Source organism: Balaenoptera ricei, chromosome 6 (genome assembly GCF_028023285.1).
Source record: "Balaenoptera ricei isolate mBalRic1 chromosome 6, mBalRic1.hap2, whole genome shotgun sequence".
Taxonomy (NCBI): Eukaryota; Metazoa; Chordata; class Mammalia; order Artiodactyla; family Balaenopteridae; genus Balaenoptera; species Balaenoptera ricei.
The window spans coordinates 19,284,299-19,293,550 of record NC_082644.1 but is presented as its reverse complement, the minus strand read 5'-3'; the positions used below and the strand labels follow the sequence as shown (position 1 = coordinate 19,293,550).

The following is a 9,252-nucleotide window of genomic DNA, read 5'->3' as shown; positions in this document are numbered from 1 at the left end:
CATTTGTTGAAAAGACTACCTTGTCCCCATTCTGTATCTTTGGCACCCTTGTCAAAGATCAGTTGACCATACATACATGGGGGAGGGATTATCTCTGGGCTTTCTATCCTTTTCTATTGGTCTATATGTCTATCTTTACGTCAATACCACACTTTTAAATTGTCATAGATTTGTAAGACATTGAAATCAGTAAGTGTATTACCTCCAGCTTTGCTTTCCTTTTGCAACATTTGAAGTCCTTTTTGGTTCAATATGAATTTTAGGATGTTCTTTCCTGTTTTTGCAAAAATACCATTGTGATTTTGATAGGCATTACATTGACTCTAAGTTATTTTGGGTAGTATGTACATTTTAACAATATTAATTCTTCCATTCAATGAATACAGGATATCTTTCCATTTGTATGTGTCTTCATTGACTTCATTCGTTATGATGTAGATGTCAGTATACAAGTCGTTCACAGCTTTCACTTACTGCTAGATATTTTATTCTTTTTGATGCTATCATAGATGGGATTGTTTCTTTAATTTCTTTTTCTGGTGCTCGCTTCGGCTGCACATATACTAAAATTGGAACAATACAGAGAGGCTTAGCATGACCCCTGAGCAAGGATGACATGCAAATTCATGAAGCATTCCATATTTTTTTTGCAGTGACATGGATGAACCTAGAGATTGTCATACTGAATGAAGTAAGTCAGACAGAGAAGAACAAATATCACGTGATATCACTTACATGTGGAATCTAAAAAAAATGGTACAAATGAACTTATTTATAAAACAGAAATAGAGTTACAGATGTAGAAAACAATCTTATGGTTATCTGGGGGAGAGGGGAAGAAGGAATAAATTGGAAGATTGGAATTGACATATACACCCTACTACATATAAAATAGATAGCTAATAAGTACCTACTGTATAGCACAGGGAACTTTACTCAATATGCTGTAATGACCTATATGGGAAAAGAATCTAAAAACGAGTGGATATATGTATATTTATAACTGATTCACTTAGCTGTACAGCAAAAAGCAACACAACATTGTAGATCAACTCTACTCCAATAAATTTTTTTAAATTTCCTTTTCTGATAGTTCATTGTTAATGTGCAGAACTGCAACTGTTCTTTGCATGTTAATTTTGTATCCTGTGACTTTACTGAATTCAGTTATTAGTTCTAACAGATTTTTTGTGCAGTCTTTAAAGTTTTCTACACATAAGATCCTATCATCTGCAAACAGAGATAGTTCTACTTCTTACTTTCTGATTTGGATGTCTTTTATTTCTTTTCTTGACTAATTTCTTTGGCTAGGACTTCTAGTACCATGCTTAGTTTTTAGAATCCAACCCTCATTTACAAAGTCAACTCTGCAGATCAAAGTTGTTACTGTGGAGGTCTTTCTGAGAATGTATGTTAACTAAACAAATAGTTAATCAATTACAAAGATATTAAATTTGTTTAGTAACATGCATAGTTGTGAATGAGTGTTGATAGGAAAAACGAGTTCATAATTGTAAGTGGTGAAAATACCAGCTATAACAACATAGAGGTACTGTGTTGAAAGTATGATGTGTTTCAAAGTGATTATAAGACTTTCAAACTAATTTCATATAGACATAATTTTTTAAATTTTATGTTGTCTAATGCATAAAACCATTACTAATATTTTACATTTTATAAACTTTGCTTCCATATACCCTTGAGCATTTGTCTTCTTTTAATTAAAAAATTTTCTACTTCTGGGAAATTGGGGCTCATATTGCTTCCCACCCTTTTCTACTCTAATATTAGACTCATAATTATATACATGGTTATGCTTCTGGCCATGGTTCTTAAATTCAAAGTATCATCTGGAAACCAATATCTTAGTTTTTACTTATTACACTAATGAGGAAACTTGGGGAAGTCCTAAAATTCTGCAAACCCCTGTCTCAAATCTATCTTAATAAATATTGCCAAATAGTGGGTTGGTCTGTTAGACTCAGTTACTACAGTTGTCCCTTTGTATCCATGAGGGATTGCTTCTAGAACCCCCCACAGATACCAAAATCCGAGGATGCTCAAGTCCCTTATATAAAATGGCATACAATTTGCGTATAACCTACATATATCCTTCTATATACTTCGAATTATCTCTAGATTATTTATAGTACCTAAAACAATGTAAATACCATGTAAATCGTTGTAAATACAATGTAAATAGTTGCCAGCATGCAGCAAATTCAAGTTTTGCTTTCAGGAACTTTCTGGAACTTCTTTTTAGTGAATATTTTTCATCTGTGGCTGATTATATCTGTGGGTTAGGAACTCACAGATATGTAGGGGTAACTGCTTTCTTTTCCGGACACTCCCCATAGTTCACGTTGGAAATGTCAGATATTAACTTATCTGAAAATAACAGATATTAACTTTGTTAGCTTTCTTTACAGCTAAAAAATGTCCATGTAACACAGTTCTGGCAAGTGGAATCCAAGGAGAAATTTATTGGAGGATTTCTAGAAATTTTTTCCTCCCTGAAGAAAGAGGAAAGGAATGCAAGAAGAGCTCCTTTTCCAAATCTTATTTTTTCAACCTTTGGAGATGTTTGTATGAGGTTGTGATAATTAGAGCTGTGACAGTCATCTTGTGGTGATCAAGTGACAAGACTGAAGAATGGAGGATGTAAAATAATGTAAAATGCCAAGAAAAGAAAACAAGAGAAGAAGAGAGGAACAAATGAGGTGTAAAAACAGACAAAAAAATTAACAAAATGGAAATAGTAAGTCCTTATTTACCAATAATTATTTTAAATATAAATGGATTAAATTTCCCAATCAAATTACATAGAGTGGCTAAATGGATTTTAAAAAAAACAAGATCTAACCAGCATGTTATCTATCAGAGATGCATTTTAGAGTTAAGGATACACGAGGCTGAAAGTAAATGAATGGAAAAAGATGTTTTATGCAAATGGTAACACAAAGAAATTATGGATAGCTATACCTACATCAGATAAAATAGACTTCAAGTTAAAAACTGTCACAAGAGACAAAAAAGGTCATTACATAATGATAAAGGGTCACTTCATTAGGAAGACATAACAATTATAAATATATATACATCCAGTGTCAGAGTACTTAAATATATAAAGCAAATATTAAGAGACCTGAAGTGAGAAATAGACAGAAATACAATAATAGTAAGGGATTTCAATATCCCACTTGAAATAATGGATATTGTAATATCTCCTCTTTCATTTTTAATTATATTTATTTGAGTGTTTTCTCTTTTTTTTCTTGTTTCAGCTAAGGGTTTGTTGATTTTGTTTGTCTTTTCAAAAATTTTCTTAGTTTTGTTAATATCTGATATTCAAAAAGGGTACTAAGAACACAAAATGGGGAACGAATAGTCTCTTCAATAAATGGTGTTGGGAAAACTGGGTATTCACATGCAGAAGAATGAAATTGGACCCTTATTTCATACCATACACAAAAATCAACTCGTAATTGATTAAAGACAAACATAAAACTTGAAACCATAAAACTACTAGAAGAGAACATAGAGAAAAATCTTGACATTAGCCTGAGCAATGATTTTTTTGGGTATGACATCAAAAACACAGGAAACAAAAGTAAAAATAGACAAGTGAGGTTACATCAAACTAAAAAGCTTTTGCACAGAAAAGGAAACAATGGAGTGAAAAGGCAACCTATGGAATGGGAGAAAATATTTGCAAGCTGTATATATGATAAGGGGGTAATATCCAAAACATATAAGGAACTCCTTCAATTCAAAAGCAAAAAAAAAAAAAAAAAAAAACCCAAATAACCCAATTTTAAAAAAGAGCAATGACTAGAATATCAACCAGTTTCTTCAGGAAGACATGAAAATGGCCAACATGTATATAAAATGATGCTCAACATCACTAATCGTCAAAGAAATACAAATCAAGACCACAATATGATATCATCTCACACCTGTTAGAAATGTCATTATCAAAAGATGAAAGATTAACAAGCATTGGTAAGAATGTGGGGAAAAGGGAACTTTTATACACTATTGGTGGGAATGGGAATTGGTTCAGCCATTATGGAAAACAGTATGGGGTTCCTCAAAAAATTAAAAATAGGATTGCATATGATACAGAAATCCCATTTCTGGGTATATAGCCAAAGGAATGGAAATTAGAATCACCTGATAGAAGAGATATCTGCCCTACATGTTTACTGCAGCATTATTCACAATAGCCAAGATATGGAGACAAACTAAATGTTGACCAATGGATGAATGGATAAAAAATGTGTGTGTGTGTGTGTATATATATATATATATATGAATTATTAAGCCTAAAAGGGAGGAAATCATGTCAATTGTCCCAACAAGAATAGATCTAGAAGACATTATGCTAAGAGAACTAGCAAGCCACAGAAAGAAATATACTGCATGATGCCACTTATACGTGGAATCTATAGTCAAATAAAACAGTCAAACTCATAAAATCAGAGGTTATAATAGTGGTTTCCAGGGTCTTGGGGGGAAAGGGAAGTGGAGTAATGTTGGTCAAAGATTACAAATTTTCAGTTATGCAAGATGAATAAGTTCTGGAGGTCTAATGTACAGTATGGTGACAATAGTTAACACCACTGTATTGTATACTTGAAATTTGGTAAGAGGGTAGATTAAGTATTCTTATCAGGAAAAGGTAACTATGTGATGTGATGGATAAGTTAATAAACTTCATTGTGGTGACAACATATATCAAAGGTGTTTATCAATTGTACACCTTAATTATATACATTTTAATCTGTCATTTATACCACTATAAAGTTGAGGAAAATTTTTGAAGATTGAATTCATACCAACTATTTTTTTGATCTCAACAGAATGAAAGTAGAAATCAGAAACAGAAGGAAAATGGGAAAATTCACAGATATGTGGAAATTAAACAATGCACTCAAAGAACGAATAAATTAAGAAATCACATTGTGGTCAAAAATGTACTTGATATGATCTTAAATATGTTAAGGCTTGTTTTGTGGCCTACCATGTGATCTCTACTGAAGAATGTTATGAATGTGCTTTAGAATAATGTGTATTCTTCTGCTCTTGGGTGGAAAGTTCTGTACATGTCTGTTAGGTTCATTTGGTCTATAGGATTCAAGTTCACTGATTCCTTATTGATTTTCTGTCTGGATAATTTATCTATTATTGAAAGTGGGGTATTGAAGTCTCCTACTATTATTGCATTGCCATCTCTTTCTGTCTTTAGATATATCAATATTTGCTTTATATTATTAAGTCTTCTGATGTTGAGTGTGTATATTTATAAATGTTATATCTCCCACTTGAATTTACTCTTTTGGTATTATGTAATGACCTTCTTTGTGTCTTATGACACTTTTAGACCTAAAGTTTATTTTATCTATTATTAGTATGGTTACTCCTCCTTCCTTTGCGTTACTATTTGCATGAAATACTTGTTTCCATCTATTCATTTTCAGCTTATGTGTGTCTTTAAAGGTAAGATGAGTTTCTTGTAGACAAATATGGTTGGATCCTGTGATTGTTTTTTTTTTTAATCCATTTGGCTGCTCTGTGCTTTTTGATTGGTGAGTTTAATCAGTTTACATTTAAAGTAATTATTAATAAGTAAGAACTTACTATCACATTTTGTTAATGTTTTCTGTCATTTTTCTGTCTATTTTTTTGTTCATTTTCGTCTCCCCCCGCACTGGAAATCTCATAATAAGTATTTTGGTCTGCTTGATATTGTCCTATAAGTGCCGTCATCAGTTTTCTTCATTCTTTCTTTCTTTATTTCCTTATTTATTTGTTCCTGAGACTTGATAATTTTAATTGTCTATCTTCATGTTCACTAAACCTTTCTTCTGTTTGTTCAAATCTGATTTTGAACCCCTCTGGTTAATTTTTTTATTTTAGTTACTGTACTTTTTAGCTCCATAATTTCTGTTCAGTTCTTTTTTATAATTTCCATCTTTTGTTGATTTTCTCATTTTGTTTATACATCATTTTCCTGATTTCCTTCCATTCTTTTTAAAATTATTTGTTAACCATATTTAGATGTCACAAAGTAGATGGCAGTGTCTTAACTGTCAGGCCTGAAGGCCTCTTCCATGCATCAAGGGAAAATTAACCTTTTCTCCTTTCAAATAACAGCTGATTTCCTTCAGTTCTTTGTTTGTGTTTTTCCTTAGCACCTTGAGCATATTTAAAACATTTGTTTTAAAGTCTTTGTGTAGTAAGTTTGATGTTTTGGGCTTACTCAGGAATGATTTCTTTCAACCTAATTTGTTCATTAGAATGAGCAGTGCTTTCCTGTTTCTTTTTATGCCTTGTAATTTCTTTTTTCAAAGCTTGCCATTTGACTGTTAGAATGCAGTAACTTTGGAAATCACATTATCTTCTTTCTCCAAGGTTTGATATTTATATTGTTGAAAGTTATGTTAGTCTGTTTTGAGAGTTCTTCAAACTATTATGCAAAGACTATTCCTTGATGTGTGTGATCACTGAACTCTCTGTTCCTTTAGCTCATGCTCAGCTAATGTTTGACAGAGATTTCCTTTAATGACAGGAATTGAAACTAAGAAACAACAAGAAGAAAAAACAGAGAGAGAGAGAGAAAGACACACACACAGAGGGAGAGAGAGAGAGAGAACAACAGCTGCCTCTTCCAGTCTTTGCATGCCTATACCGCTTAGCTTAGGGATCAGCCCAGGTGAAAGCTTAAGGTTTTCTCAGGACTTTTCTGAGAAAAGTCCTGTGCATGTGAATGGCTTTCTGAATTCTGCCATACATATGACTGCTTTTGAATACTTAAATTTCCAAACAAGTCTCACCCCAGCTTCTTCTCTATGCCTTAGGTAGTCTATTGTATGTCCATCTTGTAGTTTTATGAGCAACTCCTGACACTTTTTCTGCCTGGATTCTGAGTTATGCAAAACAGATGAGCACCTGACAGCAGTCCTTCAAGTATCCCCAAACTGGTTAGAACAGTTGTACACAGTAGATGGCAAATAACATCTGCTCTGCTCCCTCCAGTTCTGATGGAAGAAGGGGACTGGAAACTGAGCTTCCACCTTCTCAAAACCAAGGCCACTGCCATGCTGAGAAGGGATGGGGCAAGTGTGAAAAAGGGTGTTTTTTTCTTGATTGGGTGTTTTCATGGTGTGTAAAGCTTTGACTATTTTCCAGAGCTTGTATCAAGTTGTTTCAGACAGTCCCTAGTTGTGTTTTTAATATTTCTTGGAAGAATGAGAGCTTGGAGCTTCCTAGCCCACCATGCTATACCCTCTTTGTTTTTTGATAAATAAGAATTTATTATTTTGTTTCCTCTTCTTGGGATGCTCTTCCCCACATGATTTCCTGGTTGGATCCCTCTCCTCCTTCGTGGTTTTGCTCAAATGTCACTTGCTCCATGAGACCTTTTGTCTCCACTTTGTCCTAACATTCACTATCCCCCTTTCCTTTTTTAAACTTTTCGTTTTGAGGCAATTGTAAACTCACAATAAGTTGTAAGAAATAATATAGAGAAATCCCATATACCATTTACCCAGTTTCCCCCACTGGTAAAAATTTGCAAAACTGCAGTACAATGTCACAACCAGAATATTGACATTAACACAGACAAGGTAGAGAATTATTTCCATCACCCCAAGAGTCCCCTGTGTCACATTTTTATAGCCACACTCATCTCCCCATCTCATTTCACCCCATCTCTGACCCCTGAAAACCACTAATCTGTTCTCCATTTCTATAATTTTGTCATTTCAAGAATGTTATATAAATGGAATCATATAGTAGGTTATCTTTTGGAATTGCCTATTTATTTCAACATAATTCCTTGCACATTTATCCTAATTGTATCAATAGTTTGTTCCTTTTACCGCTGACTTAGAGCCCAACTTATGGGTGTACTAGAGTTTATTTAACCCACTGACAGACATCTAGATTGTTTTAAATTTTTTTACCATTAACAGTAAAGCTGCACTGACCATTTGTGTGAGGTTTCTGTGTGAACGTAAGTTTTCATTTCTCTGGGACAAATGCCCAAGAGTATAATTGCTTAGTTAAATGGTAAATGCATGTTTCAGAAGAACAGGTTTTTCTTGGCGCTTTCTTGTCTGTGTCTGTTGGCAGTCCCAGATTGGAGGCTTCTATAGTTCTCTGTGTGGAATATAAAGTCTGCAATAAGAAAACCCAGGGAACTTGCTGCCATGGCACACCTCAAGCCCTGTGGTCCCTAGACAGTTTACTTTCTTTTTCCGCCATTCAGAATCTCCCAATGCTTGCTATTGTGTTTTGTCCAGGGTTTTTAATTTTAAGAGGGAAGATGGATATGGCTATTCCATCCTACTGAATAGGAAGTCCTTCTTTACTTTCCCCAAAAATCTTATCACCACCTAACATAGTGTACAGGTTACTTATTTATTTACATATTTGTTTATCCTACATGGGAATAGAATCTCAGTAAATCAGGAAATTGTTGTTGTTCTCTGCCATCTCTCTGGAGCATAGAACAGAGCCTGGTTTAATAAAAATTTGTTGAACAAAGAAATGAGTAGGTGGTTGCCAGAGGGAAGGAGGTTTGGGGAATGGAAGGAAAGGGTGAAGGGGGTCAAGAGGTACAAACTCTCAGTTATAAAATAAATAAGTCCGGGTGATGTAATTTACAGCATGTTGACTATAATCAATAATATTGCAGAGCATACTTGAAAGTTGCCAAGAGAGTGAATCCTAAAAGTTAACTTTGTATGTTGGCGAATGGTAACTAGACTTATTGTGGTAATCATTTCACAATGCATACACGTATCAGATCATTAGGTCATACACCTAAAACCAATAGAATGTTATATATCAATTATACCTCTATTTAAAAAAAATGAAAGAGAGAAAAACAAAACAAAACAAAAAAGAAATTAGTAAATGACTGCTACCTTTCTTTTCTTTACAGTATTTCCTTGGTGTAGATTTCTAGTAAACTATAAATTTACTAGATCACAGTGCAATAACATTTTTGTGAATATTGAAAAATATTACGATTTTTTCTCCAAAAGATTAGATCACTTTGCACTGACACCATTAAAAAAATCTCTGTACAATTTTCACCTTTTAGTATTTCATGTCTGCAAAGGGGAACATCAACTTACAGTGGGTAAGGAGAAAAATCACCTGTGTACTTTCCTTCCCTCAGACCCCATCCTTAGGCCCAGGCACATCACCTGCATTCTCCTGGCCAAGTCAGTCACTTCCTCT

General features: G+C 33.8%; 2 non-coding genes across 2 annotated transcripts; one reads left to right on the top strand and one right to left on the bottom strand.

The window, feature by feature from the left end:
• Positions 1-539: 539 nt before the first annotated feature.
• LOC132368325 (U6 spliceosomal RNA) lies at positions 540-646 on the top strand. The gene has a single exon (XR_009504062.1). It is a non-coding gene; the product is annotated as a U6 spliceosomal RNA (small nuclear RNA).
• Positions 647-6,035: 5,389 nt separating this feature from the next.
• LOC132368294 (U6atac minor spliceosomal RNA) lies at positions 6,036-6,156 on the bottom strand. Its single transcript, XR_009504033.1, has one exon. It is a non-coding gene; the product is annotated as a U6atac minor spliceosomal RNA (small nuclear RNA).
• Positions 6,157-9,252: the final 3,096 nt, after the last annotated feature.